The 21,919-nt window shown below is 41.1% G+C and overlaps 2 non-coding genes across 2 annotated transcripts; one reads left to right on the forward strand and one right to left on the reverse strand.

Annotated features, from left to right (window-relative positions):
* Positions 1-351: 351 nt before the first annotated feature.
* LOC136224987 (small nucleolar RNA R71) lies at positions 352-458 on the reverse strand. Its single transcript, XR_010686729.1, has one exon. It is a non-coding gene; the product is annotated as a small nucleolar RNA R71 (small nucleolar RNA).
* Positions 459-21,037: 20,579 nt separating this feature from the next.
* Positions 21,038-21,144, forward strand: LOC136225161 (small nucleolar RNA R71). The gene has a single exon (XR_010686892.1). It is a non-coding gene; the product is annotated as a small nucleolar RNA R71 (small nucleolar RNA).
* Positions 21,145-21,919: the final 775 nt, after the last annotated feature.

A 21,919-nucleotide genomic window follows, 5' to 3' on the forward strand; every position in this document is an offset into this window, starting at 1 on the left:
TCGAGGCCGACCACGGAAGGACACTCATCGTGCATTGTGTTTCCTAACGAAGGAAACAACATGTTTGAAGTGAAAGCATATATGATACAAATGTTGCAGGCAGCAGTACAATTCAATGGATACCAGTCAAAAGATCCAAACAGGCATATCCAGGAATTCATCACACTGTGCAACACTTTCAGATCAAACCGAGGAGTTTCCGATGATGTGATCAGGCTAAAGCTGTTTCCTTTTTCTCTCAAAGACAAAGCAAAGAACTGGTTGAAGAACTTACAGCCAGGAACAATCACCACTTGGGAAGAAATGTCCAACGCGTTTCTGATGAAATATTTTCCACCTAGACAGGCCATTAAACTCAGAAATGAGGTATCACATTTCGTGCAGGAAGAGGATGAATCCTTAGTCGAAGCATGGGAAAGGTACAAGGAATTGCTAAGAAGGGTACCAAATCATGGCATCCACATGTGGATGCAAGTGCATAATTTTTACAATGGAGTCACCAACATTTATAAAATCCAGATCGAATCCATTGCCAACGGTAATCCTGAAGATCTTGAACCACAAGCCTTGTACAACCTTATTGAGAGAGTCGTGAGTACGAGCTATAATTGGCACTCCGCCAGGAGTGAAGGAAAAAGAGCGGGGAATGATGATGTTGTGTCAAAACTAACCACCCAGGTGGAACAACTTGCAAAGTAGCTCAGCAAAATTAATGTATCATCAATTCACAGCGAACCACCGTTCAATAATGTGTGTGATTTTTGTGGAGGACCTCATTTCAACATAAACTGTCCAGGAGTCAAACAAGGGAATGGTGAACAGGAGCAATGTGATTATGCTGGATATAATCAAAGAAACCCACCAAACCCATACTCGAATACCTATAACCCAGCCACAAGAAATCATCCAAACTTCTGATGGACAGGGCAGCCTAATCAAGAACAACCAAGGTATCAACAGCAATAGGGAGGACAGTACCAGAGGCAGCCTCAACAACACTACAAACAGCCTGTTCCACTAAAGGAAGATATAGAACCAGACATGAAGACCATGATGATGCAATTCATGAAGCAGACGCAAGCGTCGATTAAAAATCTGGAGACGCATGTCCATCAACTTGTTGCATCTATGTCAAAAGGAAAAGGGATAATGCCAAGTAACACTGAACCAAACCCCAAATGAGACGTCATGGCAATCACTTTGAGATCTGGTAAGCAAACCCAACCAACTTTTCCTACTGATGAAAATGCTGAGTGTGCAGGCACCTCTCAAAATGCTGAAGGTCAGAAGAAACAAACTGTTCCTAGTCAAGAAGAACCTGTCGGGGTAGAATTAACCATTGATCAAGACCAGGAGGAACAAGGAAAGAAGTACAAACCACCTCCACCCTACGTTCCACCTGTACCTTATCCGACAAGGTTGATAAACAAGAAGCTGGAAGAGCAAAAATCTAAGGTGCTGGACACCTTGAGGAAGTTGCATATCAACATTCCCTTCGTAGAAGCACTTGCCCAGATGCCGACATATGCAAAATTCTTAAAAGATATCTTGTCAAACAAGAAAAAGTTGGAAAACATCTCGATGATTCAGCTAAATAGGGACTGTTCTTCAATACTCCAGAACAAGCAGCAGCTTCCGAAAAAGCTAAAGGATCCAGGGAGTTTTTCTATTCCATGTTCAATTGGCAAGTTAAATATTGAAAATGCACTATATGACCTAGGAGCTAGCATAAACCTTATGCCATATTCTGTGTATGCTAAGCTAGGACTAGGAGAACCACAACCAACCAGAATGTCCATTCAGTTGGCTGACCGGTCGGTATGTTACCCTAGGGGAGTAGTGGAAGACGTATTGGTCAAAGTAGGAAAATTCATTTTGCCGGTTGATTTCATCATAATGGATATAGATGAGGACCTGCATGTTCCTATTATATTGGGTAGACCGTTCTTAGCAACGGGTAAAGCATTGATAGATGTGGGAGAGGGACAACTGTTTTTAAGAATTAATGGGGAGGAAATCATTTTCAAAATGAATGAGGCTATGAGACGAGCTAACACTAGTGATGACACATGCTATTTCTTAGATGATTTCCAAAGTCTTTCTACTTTGCAGGAACAGGGACAGGACACTCTGGAGGCTCTTTTAGAAGAAGAGGTGAATTTATGTAAAGGAACAGGATGTTCCATTGAAACCAACTTGCCTACACCTCCTCTAGATCCTACTGTTCCCACTCATCAAGAACCACTTGAAATACCCACTGTGCCATTGACTAAACCAGAACTAAAACATTTACCATCACACCTAGAGTATGCATTCCTGGAACCACTTAGCAGAAGCCCGGTGATTATATCTTCAAAGCTGACCCCTGATCAGAAAGCTCAGCTCATAGAGGTACTACGAAGAAACAGGGATGCGATTGCATGGAAAATTGATGATATCAAGGGTATTAGCCCAACAGTATGCGTCCATAGAATTCTGATGGAGAAGGATCATAAGCCGCCTATCCAGCCACAGTGCAGACTGAACCCCCACATGAAGGAGGTTGTGCGAAAAGAGGTGATCAAGCTGTTGGATGCAGGAATTATCTACCCCATTTCCGACAGTGTGTGGACGAGCCCTGTTCATGTTGTGCCAAAGAAAGGAGGAACCGTAGTGGTTCTCAATGAGAAAAATGAGTTGGTCCCCACGAGAACCATAACAGGATGGCGTGTTTGTGTGGACTACCGGAAGCTCAACGAGGCCACTAGGAAGGATTATTTCCCTTTGCCCTTCATTGATCAGATGCTAGAACGTTTAGCAGGGTATGCATTTTATTGTTTCCTTGACGAATACTCGGGGTACAATCAGATTGCAATCCACAGTGAAGATCAAGAGAAGACAACTTTCACATGCCCTTATGGGACATATGCCTATAAGCGCATGCCATTTGGATTATGCAATGCCCCAGCTACGTTTCAAAGATGCATGATGTCTATATTTCATGATATGGTGGAATGGACTGTGGAGATCTTCATGGACGATTTCTCTATCTATGGAAACTCCTTTAGGAATTGTCTGAACAACCTTGAGGCTGTGCTAGTGCGATGTAAGGAGACCCACTTAGTCTTAAATTGGGAGAAATGCCACTTTATGGTTACTGGTGGAATCATTCTCGGGCATCAAATCTCTGAAAAGGGAATGGAAGTGGACAAAGCCAAGGTGGAGGTGATAGAGAAACTTGCAGTTCCAACTAATGTCAAAGATGTGAGAAGTTTCCTTAGGCACGCAGGGTTCTACCGAAGGTTTATCAAAGATTTCTCAAAGATCGTGTTACCCTTGTCTGCCTTGCTACATAAAGATGCGGAATTCTCATTTGATACAAGCTGTCTAGAGGCATTTGATCTTTTAAAGGGCAAGCTGATCAACTCACCTATACTGGCAGGACCTAATTGGGAACAGCCATTTGAGATGATGTGTGATGCTAGCGATACTTGTGTAGGTGCTGTTCTTGGGCAAAAGATTGAGAAGAAATTCCGGCCCATCTATTATGCAAGCATAACATTAACCGAGACTCAACAGAACTACACCACTACAGAGAAGGAGCTTCTCACAGTAGTATATGCTTTTGACAAATTCCGTCCCTATTTGGTTTTGTCAAAGGTCATTGTGTACACAAACCATGTTGCGTTACGCTACCTATTCGCAAAGAAAGATGCAAAGCCAAGGCTGATACGGTGGTTACTCTTACTTCAAGGGTTTGATCTCGAGATAAAAGACAAGAAGCGAACTGAAAATGTAGCCACTGATCATTTGTTTAGAATTTCTCATCCAAGCAGCAAGGAACAGTCAGAAATTGTCGAAACATTTCCAGATGAGCATCTGTATACTATACAGCCTGCTCCATGGTTTGCTGATATTGCAAATTTCCTTGCTAATTCACTTAAACCTCATAACTTGTCCACTAACCAAAGGAAGAAGTTTTATTCAGAGATCAAATATTAATTTTGGGAGGAACCCTATCTTTTCAGGTTGTGCGCCGATCAAATCATCCGCAGGTGCATCTCTCAAGAGGAAGGACAAGCTGTTTTGAGCCATTGTCACGATAGAGAAGCAGGAGGACATCATAGCGCAAGCAGAACTGCAGCCAAAGTACTTAAATCAGGTTTTTTCTGGCTGACCATTTTCAAGGATGCCAATGAGTTTGTATGCACTTGTAATGAGTGCCAACGAACAGGCAATATTTCTACTCGAAATGCCATGCCCCTCAATAACATTGTTGTTTGTGAAATATTTGATATATGGGGCATAGACTTCATGGGACCATTCCCTACGTCTTTTGGGCATAAATACATCTTAGTTGCAGTAGACTATGTGAGCAAGTGGGTTGAGGCAATTGTTAGTCCCACCAATGACGCCCGTGTGGTTGTAAAATTCCTTAAAAGGCTGTTTGCCCGATTCGGTGTCCCACGAGCGATCATTGGTGATCAAGGAACCCATTTTTGCAATGTTAAATTTGAAAAACTGATGGGCAAGCTTGGAGTCTCTCATAGAATTACCACGCCTTACCATCCACAAACTAGTGGACATGTAGAGATTTCAATTCGTGAAATCAAAAGAATTTTGGAAAAAACCGTTGGCAATTCTAGGAAAGACTGGGCAAACAAGCTTGACGATGCTTTATGGGCATACAGAACTGCATACAAGACACCCATTGGAATTTTCCCATCTAGATTGTTGTATGGAAAATCTTGTCATCTTCCAGTAGAGATGGAACACAGAGCCTTTTGGGCTTTAACTTTCTTGAATTTTGAGAAACAGGCTGTGGGCCAACAAAGAAGATTGCAACTCTGTGACATGGAAGAATTTAGGTTGTTTTCCTATGAAAATGCGGTGAATTATAAGGAGAAGACCAAGAAATGGCACGACAGAAAAATCTAGGAGAAAGCTTTTCAAGAAGGACAGAGGGTCCTGTTGTACAATTCAAGGCTCAGACTGTTCCCTGGAAAACTGAAATCAAGATGGTTAGGGCCATATACGGTGAAAAAAGTGTTCAGTCACGGAGCAGTAGAAATTGGCCAGGAGGGTCATGAACCTTTCAAGGTGAACGGGCAAAGGCTAAAACCTTATCTAGAGAATGATCACACAAGGAAGATTGACACTGTCCATTTCGAAGACCCCCCGAGCCAATAGAATCGAGAACAGGGTGTCCGCTGCAAACACCAATCGCAGCACAAGTAACCTTATACTTTCATCCTTTATTTTACAAGTTTGAAAAATTTTAGTTAGCACTATTTAGTCTGTTTAAGAGTCACCCTGTGTCAAATAAGGGCCCGTAATTAAGTTAATCCCTTTGAACTAGCAAAGATGTAAAACTTTTATCCTTCTTTATGGGAAAAGTTTTAACTTTTTACTTATTTAAAAACGGGCGAGTGAAATAATATTTTGAGGAAAAGACCTTGGGTAAGTGAACATAGGGTTAATAAAGTGAACATCAAATCAATTTGTTTGTTTGGTACTTATTATACTATTGAACCTTTCTCGGTAAAACCAAAGTGGGTAGGGTGTAGTAATTTCAAACTCAAAAAGAACCGTTTGCTTCCCCAGGCGTCCTTTCGACTGGACGCGGCTGTTGCCATAACCACACTTACAGGTGGCGCTCACTAAAACGTCGTCATAATGATAGTGCTGGCAACAGGCCGTTTCACTCGCTTTTCTACTTAAGGGATTGACTGCATTGCGGACCCTAGTTCAACATTGTTTTACCCTCTTTTCTTTTTCACACCGTTCCCCATATATCATTTGATAATTATCTTTGGGTGTCCCTATTTAGTCGCTATAACAGGATGAGGACTCGAGGTTCAGGGAAACAAGTAAAAGTCGAAGGCACAAAGAAAGAAAAAGGGAAGAGCAAGATGGTGGGCACAAGCGCAGTCGCGTTTGTACCAGATGAGAAATTAGTCAAGAAACTGTCTCAATTTAAGGATGTCGTGGTGCAAAAATACTATGAGGATCTGGCTCTGCTCAAATTTGGGCCGGTACGAAGTGTATGCTGGGATACACTGAAAAAGCTCAGGCTTACAGATAGGGTAAAGAAACCCATGGAAGCGGGCCACTTTGGCTGCTTCTTCGAGATGAAAGAACCAGCGTATAAGGAACTCACTTTGGAGTTTCTGGCCACTTTTAAGCATGATCCGGAGATTACCAACCCCGAGGAAGAAGGAAAGTTCAGTTTCCGACTTATGAATCATCCTCAAAGGCCGTCCTTGAACACATTTAATAACCTTCTCGGTGCTGCGGATGACGATGACTTGGAGTCTGAAGGGTACAAAGGGGATTTCACTGAAACCCCGAACGAGTTTAACCCATCGGCTTTCTGGAGTTCAATCGCGGGCCAGCCAAGTTACGACAGGAGCACATCCAAGGCATCTGGTATAGAGGACTACGCCCTCCGGTACTTGCATAAACTGGTCTCAGGCACCATATTTGGTCGAGAGAACCAGGCCACTATCCCTCACGCAGACCTTACGGCTCTGTGGAGTATGGTACAGGGACGCGGGATGAACCTTGGCTTTTGGTTTGGGGAGTACATTAGCGCGTTTGGAAAGAAGAACTCGTTCATCATCTGCTCTTGTAGCAGTGTGACTCGGATAGCGGAGGCCTTAGGGGTATTCAAAACAGAAGACAAAAACAGGATCACTGTGGTCAACTACCCAGACCAAATAGATGTAAAAAGCCTACAAAGCATATTGTTTGGAAGAATGGTGAATGGGAAGTGGGTCTGGATGTCAGACTTTGTGGAAGCCAAAAGGGTTGAAAGTAGGAAGAGGAAAAATGAGCCTGATGTATCGGTGTCATCCGAGTCGGAACAAATCGAGCAAGCCAAAGATCTGGGCTTTTACCAGAAATGTGCCAGGCTCTCCAATGAAGACATCCTGTCCAAGTTCAACGCCCTGTTTGCACAAACCCAAGCTTGCAGAGAACAGATCTTTACTCTGAAACATAAAACTGTCATGCATCAGAGCGAGATTGACATGCTTAAACACCTTTGTGTGGAAGAACATGGGAAGGAGAGTCCCTCTGGTGCCTCAATCAAGAGTCCGGTAAGAGCTAAAACTGAAACAACTGCCAACGCCGTTGCCTCCTCAAAAGGGGATGGCGCTAATCCTGCTACGGATAGATAGGTTGATTCCTCTCTTTCCCCGCCTGTCTGATCATTCAATATGTCATTGTCCTAGCATCTGGTAACACTTATACCCCTTCTTTGCATTTGTTTACACTCATCTTTTATCTTGCTTATGTTGTTTTCCCTATGCTTTTGTTCATAATAACATTGAGGACAATGTTTCATTCTAATTTGGGGGTGCGAAAGTACAAATTAAAATATCTGTATGCATAAACATGATAAAAGCTTGAACAAGTTGTTAGTGTAGTAATTTTCTGAATAACAAGTTACCCCCCCTGTGAACTTTGGTTTGTACAAAAAGAAACCTTTAACTTTCCTCAGTAAATATTCTTCATTTGTGTTCATTTCCTTGTAAAAATTCTAGTATTTCGATTGTTTAAGTCATGTAGTATTCACTGAACAGACTGCGCTTGTCATGATTAAAATGTGTGGTGATAGCCTTGTGTTGATCTTAACTACCCGAGTCTTGAAGTTCCAAAAATTTTAAAGTTTTAAATCAACTTTCACGAGAGGGACCTTTTGCCTTAATGCATAAACCCCAAAAATAGTGAGAACTTGAGCCTGCAATTGCATTTAAAAATGCATTGATTCTTTTTAAGAGTGGGCCAGCACTTATTATCTTTAGGGAGAATTTACTTTGGTATGCCCTGTTGAAATGGAAAAATATTTTGACAAACATAGGATGAAAAAGGCATTTAGATCCCAAATTCACTCCATAAAAAGCTTAACTGTGCATTGCACTCACACTTTTAGGATAACCAACTTGTGCCTTAGCCTATTCTTTCTTAAACATTACTTAAAGGAACCAATTCCCTTCACTTTAATCCCAAAATGCCTTGAATTTGTCTCATGCCTCAGAACAAGCTGTTCTAGTTAAAGAAAAATACATTTTTAAGAAAATCTGAGTGTAAAGATAAAATTGTTGAAATGATGACATTTGAGGGATGATGATGGAGTGAGGGCCACTTTCTGAATAAGGTTAAAAGAAAAAAAAAAGAAAAAAAATATCCCAAATAGGAATTTTAAAAGATAATAAAAATATCTTTGAATAAAGTCTTTTCATTTTCAGGACACATGTTCATATCTTGAGCATGAAATGAAATGTTTGGATGGTTGTCTTTTGTGTGTTTGAAGAATAGTTTGGGCTGATGTTGGGAAACAGGATGTGTAGAGTGACTAAGATAAGGCAAAATTGATCAAGTACTGAGAACTGGGTATAGTTGAATTTCAGTGCATGCGGACAAGATTCTTACACTTAAATAGCCATTCACCTCCATACCTTAGCCTTAGCCTAAAATTACAACCTATGTTCAAGACCTTTGGATTATGTTTGGAGAATTTTTTATCCATAGAAATAGGACCAAAAAGCAAACTCACACCCTACTTGTTTATTTACTGAGCTGAGGAGTGAAGTTGCATTCCCTTCCTTATGGCTAATAAGTGCCATACGTGAGTGAGTGAAAAATTTCATTCCTTGGTGAGGCATGACAGGCAAATAGGTTGTTCTTTGTGAAAATTGAGGTCTAACTTTAAGCTTTAAGGAATTTCTTGAGTAGGGTACACAATCTAACACTGGCACAACCTCATCAAATATCATGACTTGCAAATATTCCGTTGATATCTCCTCAGAACAAAACGATCTGTTATAATCCCTTCGTCTATGAGAAACACTCAAAACCCCATTTCTGTATTCTTTCATTCCCAACTCTTTTCCTAGTTAACATGTTTTCTATCCGTTGTTTACTTGAGGACAAACAAAGATTCAATTTGGGGGTATTTGTTAGGCATGAATTTGACTACAATTTAACATGTTATTTATAATGAATTAAGGGTGTTTTTAGGGTGAAATTACATGAAAGAAGGTCTTATAAGTGTTTTTGTGCAGATAAGGAAAGATTAAGTCGAACAGTCTGGAAGTAGCCTGTTTCCCACATACCTTGAGGAGTTAAGCCATTCTTTGATCCAGCGGTCAAACGCTGGAACTTCTGATGACGGACAGCGACAGGACGGAAGGCAGGTACGGCAGGAGCAGCATGCAGAAAGGCGGATTAGGGGTGGCAACGGGGCGGGGGCGGGGCGGGGGCGGTTTTGCATCCCCCATTCCGCCCCCAATATTTTCGGTTGCGGTTTCGGGGAATCTCCAAAAAAAATTTCGGGGATTTTTTGACACCCACACCCGCCCGCACGGTTCTATACGGATTTCGGGGAATCCCCAATCCCCACATAAAATTTAAAAAAAAAAATCAAATTAAAAACATTACCCAATCCCCAAATTTAAAATTCATCATGTGTTACTGGTATAAAATATCAGTTTAGATCAGCAATAAAACGAAATTATAAAATATAACTTTAGAGCAACAATAAAACAAAATTAAATTACTGATATAATAAAAAAAACTTAACATTCAATATCAGTACTGATATAATAATAAAAACTGAGCATTTAGTATATACCAAGAGTAGCAATAAAATAAAATTAAAGTAGGGCAACCATAAAACTAAATTAAATTGTTGTAGATGTACATAATAGTATTAGTTAACTTATCACAATACTGATTATTTTTTTTAATCATATTTAAATACTAATTATCTTAGATATATATATAATATTTTATTTGATTGATTGAGGATTTTGCGGGGATTTTACGGTCGGTTTTTCGGGGGCGGTTTGCGGATCCCCACGGTTCAGGGATAGTAATACCCACCCCCGCCCAATTTTAATGTTCGGGGCTAAAATTTCCCCCGCCCCCAGCCCCACACGCAAAAATTTCGGTTTTTTCCCGCCCTATTGATTCGGATCCCCACGGTTTTCGGTTTTTCCCCGCCCCATTGCCACCCCTAAGGTGGATAAGGACAGTTCTAAAGTAGCATGATGACATGAAAGTTCGACCCTTGAGTGTTCAAGGGTCAAAAGGATCTTAACCACTTTTAGCATTCTAGGATCTATGAACAATTTACTTGGTTTTGTAGTATTTTGCTCGGATACTTTATGTACCGTGTTGACCTTATCCTTTCCTTTAAATAGACGTAGTAAGGAAAGGAAAAGGGATCATCTTTTGTTGGACTAAAAAATAGACCTTTTGATAGAGAGAAGAGCTCTCGAGGAACATGACTCCATTGATGGAGGTCGGTAGAAGTGACACAGACTATTCACTCGCCACTATGAGTGAGTAGTCATTTTGAATAGGTTCGGCCAGTTAGGGCCGGTTATGTAAGTTTCCTGATTTCTATTTATGAATGAATGTTGTTAATTTATGAAGTGTTTGATGAAGCTTTCTATTCCATTGCCTATGCATGTATGTTAGTGCTAGATGAATGATAGGGAACTACTTTCATCTTCACCGAACTTTTCATCAAACATCCAACCCCGAAGCAGAGTTGTTAGGTGGTTGTATCAAGGGTTTTCTTTATTGAAATGATGTTCCAATCGTAATGTAAGAAAGAAACAACCTTAGGGATGCTTATGGTTGTAGTAAGTCTTAGAATCTTAAGAACACACGAGAGTTGACTTAAGTGAGCATTAAAGCAGAGACCTTGACTTCACTTTGCGTTATTCATGAATAAATAGGGTGTTTAGGGACTTAAGGTAACCTGTTCCGCTGTGCCTAGCCTGTTCTACCTCTTTATCATTATCAAAACTCATTTTATTACACTAAATCTCTTAACTAGTATTGATGTACACACTTCACATCATTTCTCAACTAAAAAGGAATTCAAACACCACGAACACACTGTTCTACAAGGTTTTTCTGTTAAATTTTGGTCATCAATCCCTGTGGAGATGATACTCAACTTATCACTTTATTACTTGTATCTAGTGCACTTGCTAGAGTCTGTTTGGAGGACAACAAAAAGCTGACACAACCTTATTCATTAAGAAAAAGGGTAAAGATACCCTGTTGGCACAAATATACGTAGATGATATTATCTTTGGTGCTACTAATGAATCTATGTGCAAGGAATTTAGCAAACAGATGCAAACTGAGTTTGAGATGTCAATGATGGGAGAACTCAACTTCTTCCTTGGACTTTAAATCAAACAAGGTAAAAATGGCATCTTCATTAGCCAGACTAAGTATGCTAAGGAGATCTTGAAGAAATTCGATATGGAAGGTTGTAAGCCAATATCTACCCCAATGGGTACTAACACTATGCTATGTCCTGATGAAAAAGGTAAGTCAGTAGACAACAAATTATATCGAGGTATGATCGGCTCTCTACTTTATCTAACTGCAAGTAGGCCAGTGTTGTCTCCCGAATGGACTCTAACAAGTGCACTAGATACAAGTAATAAAGTGATAAGTCAAGTATCGTATCCACAGGGATTGATGACCAAAGTTTATGAGAGATACTTTGTGAACAGGGTGCTCGTAGTGCGTGATTCTTTTGTATTGACATATGTTGGTAGTTGTGAAGACGGATGACTAAACAAGTTGCTTTACGTGTGAAAATGATTGCTTGATAATGATAATAAGGAGAACAGGCTAAGCACAGCGGAACAGGTTACTGTAAGCTTCACAACAACCCAACAAATCATGAATGATGCAACTGAAGCTAAGGTTTCTGTCTTAACTCTCACTTAAGTCAACTCTCGTGTGTTCTTAAGATTCTAAAATTTACTAAAACCCGTAGTGTCCTAAAGGTTTGTACTTTCTTGCATTAAGATTGAAACAGCATTTCTTATGAGAAAACCCTTGGTAAAACCACCTAACATTTCTGCTTCGGGGTTGGATGTTTGATAGAGAGTTCGGTGAAGATGAAAGCAGTTTCCTATCATTCATCTAACACAAACATACATGCTCAAGCATTGGAATATACAGCCTCAACAAACACTTCATGCATTAACATCATTCATTCATTGCTAGACTTGGAAAAACTTACATTACCGGCCCCGACTGGCCGAGCCTATTCAAAAGGATTACTCACTCATACAGGCGAGTGAGCAATCTGATAGTTCAAAGCTCTGAAACTCCATCTATGGAGCTCTCTCTCCTTCCAAAAAGTCTATCTTTTTGTTTTTTTCCAAAGTCTGATACCTTTCCTTCCTTACTACCTCTATTTAAAGGAAAGGTCAGAGTCTCAAACGGTACTAGAAAAGTATCTGCACAAAATATATATTACAAAACAAAGTCAAAAAGTTTAGAAATCTAAAAATTTGCTAAAAGTGGTTGAAGATCATTTTGACCCTTGAACACTCAAGGGTCGAGCTTTCTTTTCATCTTGTTACTTTATGCCTGCACTTCTCCGCCTTTCTGCCAGCAGCTACTGTCGTACCTGCTTCCCGTCTAGTCGTTGTCCATCATCAGGGGTTCCAGCGTTTGACCGCTGGATCAAAGAATGGCATAATCTCCTCTTGGTAGTGCGAACAGGCTGCTTCCAGTCTATTCGGCTAAGTCTTTCCTTATCTACATAAAAACACCTATAAGGCCTTCTTTCATGTAATAAAGCACTACAAACACCCTTAATTCATTATAATTAACACCTTTTAATGTAGTCAATTTCATGCCTAACAAACACCCCCAAATTGAATCTTTGCTTGTCCTCAAGTAAACAATAGATAGGAAGCAAGTTAATCTAAAGGACAAAGAGTTAGGAATGGAAGAATACAGAAACAGGAGTTTGAATGTTACAGGGAACTGAGAGGGTGATAGTAATTGCTTTGTTCTCAGGAGATAATGACAGAATAAGTGCAAGTTGTGATCTTTTGATGAAGTTAAACCAGTGCAGGATTATGTACCTTTCTCTAGAAATTCCTTAAAGCTTAAAATTAGACCTCAAATTCCATAAAGAACAACATGTTTGCCGGTTTGCCTCACCAAGGAATGGAATTTTTCGCTCACTCTCGTATGGCCTTTGTTTGCCATAGGGGAAAGAATGCAACTTCACTCCTCAGCTCAGCAAATACACCCTTAGGGTGTGAGTTTGCTTTTTGGTCCCATGTCAATGGATCAACAATTTTCCAAACATAGTCAAAAGGTCTTGAACATGGTTGTAATGTTAGGCTTAGGCTAAGGTATGGGAGTGAATGGCTTTTTAAGTGTCAGAATTCTGTCTTCATGCAGCAGTATTATACCCAATTCTCAGCATATGAGCAATTCTTGTTCTTAACTTAAACAATCTACACAGCCTGTTGCTTAACATTGGCCAGACTATTCTTTTAAACACACATACTTCAGTCATCCAAACATTTTATTTCAGGCTCAAGATTAACAGACTTTATTTATTTTCCCATATTCCAGTGTCATACCTCAATTGTCAGCATTTTTATTTACATAACTCATATTTTTGTATTTTTCTCATTGTTTCAGAGCATGAGACAGAATCAAGGTATTATGGGATAATAGTGAAAGGAATGGGCTTCTTTGTGTGGTGTGTATTTAAGAAAGTATAGGCTAAGGCTCAAGTTGGTTATCCTAATAATGTGAGTACAATGCACGGGTAGGCTCTTTGTGTAGTGAATTCGGAATCTAGGTGCCTTTTTCCTCCTATGGATGGCAAAAAGAATCTCCATGTCAACAGGGCATACCCAAGCAAATTCTCCCTAAAGATAGTAAGTGCTGGCCCACTCTTAAAAGGAAACAATGCATTTTCAAATGCATTTGCGAGCTCAAGTTCTCACTATTTTAGGGGGCTATGCATTAAGGCAAAAGGTTCCTATTGTGAAAAATGATTTAAAATTTCAAAATTTGTGGAACTTCATTGTTCGGGAAAACACAAATCAAACACTAATTTAACTTCATACATTCCACTCATAACCAGCACAGTCTGTTTAGTGATTAAAGTAAAACAAAACAATCGAAACACAAGAATATGTACCAAGGATTTAACATGAGGAGGGATATATACGAAGAGAATTTACTGAAGACAATATAAATCAAAGATCTCAGGGGGCTACTTGTTATTCATAAGATTTAACTAATTAACAACTTGTTCAGGCTTTTTATCATGTTCATGCATACAGATATTGTAATTGTAATCCCTTCCCACCCCCAAATTAGAATGAAACATTGTCCTCAATGTTGGTATGAAGGAACACAACAACAAACAATAAACAAATGCCGCATGATAAAGGACAGAGTGAGTAAGAACATAAAACGAAGGGTGATAGGTGTTACCAGATGCTTAGGACAGTGACATATTTGACGTAATCAGGCGGGAGGGGAAAGAGAGGAATCAACCTCTCTATCCGCAGCGGCAGTAGCGCCATCCCCTTTCGAGGAGGCAGTGGCATTGGCAGGTGTGTCAAGTTTAGTTCTTACCAGACTTTTGATCGAAAAACCAGAAGGGCTTTCCTTTCCATGCTCCTCAATACAAAGATTTTTCAACATGTCGATCTCTCCCTGCTGCGCAACATACTTCTCCTCAAGAGCAAATATCATTTCTCTGTTGGCCTGGTTTTGAGCGTACAGGGCATGGTACTTGGTAAGAATGTCTTCGTTGGTGAGCTTGGCACACTTCTAGTAAAAGCCCAAATCTTTGGCGTGCTCGATCTGTTCCGACTCGGAGGATACTGACACAGTGGGCTTATGCTTTCGCTTTCTACTTTCAACTCTTTTGGCTTCCACAAAATCCGGCATCCAGACCCATTTCCCATTGACCATCCTTCCAAACAACTTACTCTGAAGGCTCTTCAAGTCAATCTGGTCTGGGTGGTTCACCACCGTAAGCCGATTCTTATCCTCAGGTTTGAACACCCCAATGGCTTCCGCTATACGGGTTACAATACTTCCACAACAAATTATCGACGAGTTCTTCTTTCCAAATGCACTAATATACTCCCCAAACCAAAAACCCAGGTTCATCCTTTTTCCGTGCACCATACTCCATAGAGCGGTGAGGTCGTCATGAGGGATGGTGGCTTGATTCTCACGAGCGAATATAGTGCCTGAGACCAGCTTATGTAGATACCTAATGGCAAAATCCTCGATACCCGACGCCTTGGATGCACTTCCATCATAACTTGGCTGGCCCGAGATTGATTGCCAGAAAGTCGAAGGGTCGAACTCATCAAGGGTTTCCGTAAAAGCCCCTTTGTAACCTTCCGACTCCAAGTCGTCATCATCCGCCGCATCTAGGAGATTGTTGAATGTGTTCAAGGATGGCCGTTGAGTGTGGGTCATGAGCCGGAAACTAAATTTCCCTTCCTCATCAGGGTCCGTGATTTCGGGATTATGTTTGAACGTTGCAAGAAACTCCAAAGTGAGTTCTTTATATGCTGGTTCTTTCATTTCGAAGAAACATCCGAAATGCCCACCTCCATGAGTTTCTGCAGTTTTTCATCAAGCTTGAGTCTTTTCAATGTATCCCAACACACAGTTCGTATCGGCCCGAACTCGAGCTGAGCGAGATCATCATAATATTGTTGTGTGGTGGCGTCCTTGAACTGGGAGAGCTTCTTTACTAATTTTTCGTCGGGAACAAATGAAACTGTGCTCGTGCCCACCATTTTGCTCTTTCCCTTCTCTTTCTTTGTGCCCTCGATTTTAACTTGCTTACCAGATCCTCGAGTTCTCATCCTGTGCTCAAGTCTAAATAGGGTTTCCAAACGATAAAGATCACAGAACATATGGTGAACAGTGAAAAATTTGTGAAAAAGAAAGCAAGTCGAACAAGGGACCGTAATTTGGTCGGTCTCCTTAAGTAGGGAGAAGAATGAAACGGCCTGTTGCCAACCCGTCATTATGAGAGCGCTTAAATGAAAGCCACCTGGACGAGTGGTTGGCAAAAGGCGCGTTCAGTTGAAGAGACTCCTGGGTGGCGAACGGTCACTTTTCTAAATTTGAATTTACTATTCTCCTTTCCATTTGATTTTACCGAGAACGGAGAAAAAGTAAAATGTAATAAGTACCAGTGACAGACGATTAGATGTTTGCCTTTTCAATTCACAGGTTCGCCTCCTTTTTCCCAAGGACAACTCTTCAACGGAAGTTTATTTTATCTTCCTACTTTGAACAAGTAAAAATGTAAAACTTGACCCATATGGAAGGGTATAAGTTTTACATCTTTGCTTGCACAGGACTTAACGAACTCACAGACCGTCGCATGGCATAAAATTGATCTTAACTACCCTTAACATTATTTGACAAAACTGGAAAATGTAAACTAATTTAAGTGCAATGTTACTTGTGCTACAATTGGTGTTTGTAGCGAACACCCTGTTTGTGCTTCTATTGGTGTGGGGGATCTTGGAAGTGGACAGTGTCGATCTTCCTTGTGTGATCATTCTCTAGATAGGGTTTCAATCTTTGCACATTTACTTTGAAAGGATCCTGCCCTTCTGTGCCAATTTCAACTGCTCCATCACCAAACACCTTGTGTACCAGATAAGGTCCCGACCATCTTGATTTCAGCTTTCCAGGAAACAACCCGAGTCTCGAATTGTACAAGAGAACTCTCTGTCCTTCGTGAAACGTCTTTGTCTGGATTTTTCTATCATGCCACATCTTGGTCTTGTCCTTGTAATTTACAGCGTTTTCATACGAAAACAGCAGGAACTCTTCCATGTCACAGAGTTGAAGTCTTCTCTGGTCTCCCACAGCCTGGTGCTCAAAATTTAAGAAGGTTAATGCCCAAAAGGCCCTATGTTCCATTTCAACCGGCAAATGACAGGACTTTCCATACAATAATCTAAACGGGGACATTCCAATTGGTGTTTTTATAAGCAGTCCTATACGCCCAAAGAGCATCGTCAAGCTTGTTTGCCCAGTCTCTCCTAAAATTGCCAACAGTTTACTCTAAAATTCTTTTAATCTCTCGATTAGAAATCTCAACCTGTCCACTCGTTTGTGGATGGTAAGGTGTGGCAATCCTATGAGAGACTCCAAGCTTACCCATCAGATTCTCAAATTTGGCATTGCAAAAATGGGTTCCTTGATCAGTAATGATCACTCGTGGGACACCGAATCTGGCAAACAGCCTTTTCAGGAATTTTACAACCACACGGGCGTCATTGGTGGGGCTAGCCATTGCTTCAACCCACTTGCTCACATAATCAACAGCTACTAAGATATATTTATTCCCAAAAGATGTAGGGAATGGTCCCATAAAATCTATTCCCCAAATATCAAAAATTTCACAAACAACTATGTTATTGAGGGGCATGGCATTTCTAGCTGAAATATTGCATGTTCGTTGGCACTCATTGCAAGTGCGAACGAACACATTAGCATCTTTAAAAAGTGTTGGCTAGAAAAAAAACATGATTGAAGTACTTTGGCTGCAGTCCTGCTAGCGCTATGATGTCCTCCAGCTTCTCTGTCATGACAATGGCTTAGAACAGCCTGTCCCTCCTCTTGAGATATACACCGACGAATAATTTGGTCGGCGCACAACCTGAAAAGATAGGGTTATTCCCAAAAATAATATTTGATTTCAGCATAGAACTTCCTCCTTTGATTTGTGGACAGGTTGTGAGGTTTAAGCGAACTGGCTAGATAATTAGAAATGTTGGTGAACCATGGCGCAAGCTGTACGGTATGTAGACGCTCGTCTGGAAAACTCTCCAAAATCTCTGGTTGTTCCTGGCTGCTTTGGTGAGGAATTCTTGACAAATGATCAGTTGCCACATTTTCCGTTCCCTTCTTATCCTTAATTTCGAGATCGAACTCTCGCAGTAAGAGTAACCATCGTATCAATCTTGGCTTTGCATCCTTCTTTGCGAAAAGATAGCGTAATGCAGCATGGTCTGTGTGAACAATGACTTTTGATAGAACCAAGTAGGGGCAAAATTTGTCGAAAGCATACACAACTGCGAGGAGCTCCTTCTCGGTCATGGTGTAATTCTGCTGGGTCTTGGTTAATGTTTTGCTTGCATAATAGATAGGTCTGAATTTCTTCTCAATCCTCTGCCCAAGAACAGCTCCCACACATGTATCACTTGCGTCACACATCATCTCAAAAGGCTGTTCCCAGTCGGGTCCTGCCAGTATGGGCGAGTTGATCAACTTGCTTTTCAATAGTTCGAAAGCTTTTAGACAGCTTGTACCAAATGAAAATTCCACATCCTTATGAAGCAATGCTAACAAGGGCAGCGCAATCTTTGAAAAGTCTTTGATAAACATGCGGTAGAACCCTGCGTGCCCTAGAAAACTTCTCACATCCTTTACATTAGTTGGAACAGCCATCTTCTCTATCACTTCCACTTTAGCTTTATCCACTTCCATCCCCTTCTCCGAAATCTTATGCCCGAGAACAATTCCACCCGTAACTATGAAGTGGCATTTCTCCCAATTCAAGACCAAATGGGTCTCCTTGCATCGCACAAGCACGACTTCGAGGTTGTTTAGACAATTCCTAAAAGAGTCTCCATAAACAGAGAAGTCGTCCATGAAGATTTCTACAGTCCGCTCCACCATATCATGAAATATAGACATCATGCATCTTTGAAAAGTGGCTGGAGCATTGCACAAACCAAACGGCATGCGCCTGTAGGCATAGGTCCCATATGGACATGTGAACGTTGTCTTTTCCTGATCCTCATTGTGAATTGCAATCTAATTGTACCCCAAGTAACCATCAAGGAAACAATAGAATGCATACCCCGCTAACCGTTCTAACATCTGATCAATGAAGGGCAAAGGAAAATGATCCTTCCTTGTGGCTTCGTTGAGCTTTCGGTAATCCACACAAACTCGCCATCCTGTTATGGTTCTCGTGGGGACCAACTCGTCTTTCTCGTTGAGTACCACTGTTGTTCCTCCCTTCTTTGGTACAATATGAACAGGGCTTGTCCACACACTATTGGAAATGGGATAAATAATTCCGGCATCCAGCAGCTTGATCACCTCTTTTCGCACGACTTCCTTCATGTGGGGGTTCAATCTGCGCTGTGGCTGGACAGATGGCTTGTGATCCTTCTCCATCAAAATTCTGTGGACACAGACTGTCGGACTGATACCTTTGATATCATCAATTTTTCATGCGATTGCATCCTTGTTCCTTCACAGTACCTCTATGAGTTGAGCTTTCTGATCAGGAGTTAACTTTGAAGATATAATAACTAGGCTCCCGCTGGGTGGTTCCAGGAAGGCATACTCGAGATGTGAAGGCAACGGTTTCAGTTCAGGTTTAGATAAAGGTACAGTTGGTATCTTCGGTGGTTCTTGATGAGTGGGGACAGTAGGATCTAAAGGAGGTGTAGGTAGGTTGGACTTAATGGAACAGCCTGTTCCTTCACATAAGTTCACCTCTTCTCCCAATAGAGTTTCCAGAGTGTCCTGTTCCTGCAAAGGGGAAAGACTTTGGAAATCATCTAAGAAACAGCATGTGTCATCACTAGTGTTAGCTCGTCTCATTGCCTCATTCATTTTAAAAATGATCTCCTCCCCATTAATTCTTAAAAACAATTTTCCCTCTCCCACATCTATCAATGCTTTACCCGTTGCCAAAAACGGACTCCCTAGGATAATAGGAACATGCAGGTCCTCATCTATGTCCATTATGATAAAATCAACAGGTAATATGAATTTTCCTACTTTGACCAACACATCTTCCACGACTCCCCTAGGATAACAAACTGATCGATCGGCCAACTAAATTGACATTCTGGTTGGTTGTGGTTCTCCTAATCCTAGTTTAGCATATACAGAATATGGCATTAGGTTTATGCTAGCTCCTAGGTCACATACTGCATTTTCAATATTTAACCTTCCAATTGAACAAGGAATAGAAAAACTCCCTGGATCTTTTAGCTTTTTCGGAAGCTGCTGCTTGTTTTGGAGTATTGAAGAATAATCCCTGTTGAGTTGGATCATTGATATGTTTTCCAGCTTTTTCTTGTTTGACAAGATGTCTTTTAGGAATTTCGCGTATGTCGGCATCTGGGCAAGTGCTTCCACGAAGGGAATGTTGATATGCAACTTCCTCAAAGTGTCTAGCACCTTAGAATTCTGTTCTTCTAGCTTTTTGTTGATTAATCGCGTTGGATATGGCACAGGTGGAACAAACGGCGGAGGTGGCTTCTACATCTTTCCGCGTTCCCCCTGATCTGGCTCACTGGTGGATTTTTTTTCAACGGTTTCTTCTTGATCAGGAACAGTTTGTTCCTGCTCTCCTTCAGTTTCTTCGGATGTTCCTGCACACTCAGCATTTTCATCAGTAGATACAGTTGGTTGAGTTTGCTTACCAGATCTCAGAGTGATGGCCATGACATCACCTTTTGGGTTTGGCTCCGTGTTGCTTGGCATTATTCCCTTTCCTTTTGACGTAGATGCAACTAATTGATGGACTTGTGTTTCCAGATTTTTAGTTGACGCTTGTGTCTGCTTCATGAACTGCATCATCATCGTCTTCATGTCTGGCTCTACATCTTCTTTTAATGGAACAGGTTGCCTCTGGTAGTGTCCTCCTTGCTGTTGTTGGTATCTTGGTTGTTCCTGATACCTCGGTTGTTCCTACTGATTGGGCTGGCCTGTCCATCCGAAATTTGGATGATTTCTTATGGCTGGATTATATGTGTTAGAGTATGGGTTCGGTGGATTCCTCTGATTATACCCTGCATAATCGCATTCTGCCTGTGCACCCTTCCCTTGCTTTACTCCGGGACAGTTTATGTTAAAATGAAGCCCTCCACAAAAATCACATATATCATTGAACAGTGGTTCGTTGTGGATCGAGGACACATGTATCTTGTCGAGCTGTCTGGCAAGTTGTTCTACCTGGCTTGTCAATTTTGACCCAACATCTTCATTTCCCGCTCTTTTTCCTTCACTCCTAGTGGAGTGCCAGTTATAACTCGTGCTTACTACTCTCTCAATAAGGTCGTACAAGGCTTGTGGTTCCAAATCTTTGGGGTTTCCATTGGCAATGAATTCAATCTGGATCTTATAAATGTTGGTTACCCCATTGTAAAAGTTCTGCATCTGCATCCACATGGGAATGCCATGATTGGGTACCCTTCTTAGTAGTTCATTGTACCTTTCCCATGCCTCTGCTAAGGATTCATCCTCTTCTTGCACAAAATGGGATACCTCGTTTCTGAGTTTAATGGCTTGTCTTGGTGGAAAATATTTCATCAGAAAGGCGCTTGCCATTTCTTCCCAAGTGGTGATTGTTCCTGGTTGCAAGTTTTTCAACCAGTTCTTTGCTTTATCTTTTAGAGAAAAAGGAAACAGCTTTAGCCTGATCACGTCGTCAGAAACGCCTCGGTTTGATCGGAAAGTGTTTCACAGTGTGATAAACTCAAGGATATGCCCATTTGGATCTTCCGATTGGTATCCATTGAACTGTACTGCTGCCTGCAACATTTGTATCATAGATGCTTTCACCTCAAATATGTTGTTCCCTTCGTTGGGCAACACGATGCATGACGAATTTCCTTCCGTGGTTGGCCTCGAATAGTCTCTGATTCTCATGACAGGAGGATTGTTATTCTCTCTCTCCTCTTCCTGATTTGGTTAGACTGGTTGTTCGGGTGGTACCCTTCCAGCCATTCTTCTCTCTATTTGTCGTTCTCTTTGTCTTGCACGTCGAGTTCCCGCTCTGTTTTGTCTACACTTCTCTCTAATTCGAGATCGATAGGAAAAACAGAAGGTCCAGCTCTGCGCATAAACCGATAAAGACTCCTTCTAGCTGCACTATTTAGCAAACAGATTAAAAACACCTTGTTTCACAGAAAGTTTCGTATAAAATTTGTTGCTTTCAATCCCCGGCAATGGCGCCAAAAACTTGTTGTCTCCCGAATGGACTCTAGCAAGTGCACTAGATACAAGTAATAAAGTGATAAGTCAAGTATCGTATCCACAGGGATTGATGACCAAA

This window comes from Euphorbia lathyris, chromosome 3, assembly GCF_963576675.1.
Source record: "Euphorbia lathyris chromosome 3, ddEupLath1.1, whole genome shotgun sequence".
Taxonomy (NCBI): Eukaryota; Viridiplantae; Streptophyta; class Magnoliopsida; order Malpighiales; family Euphorbiaceae; genus Euphorbia; species Euphorbia lathyris.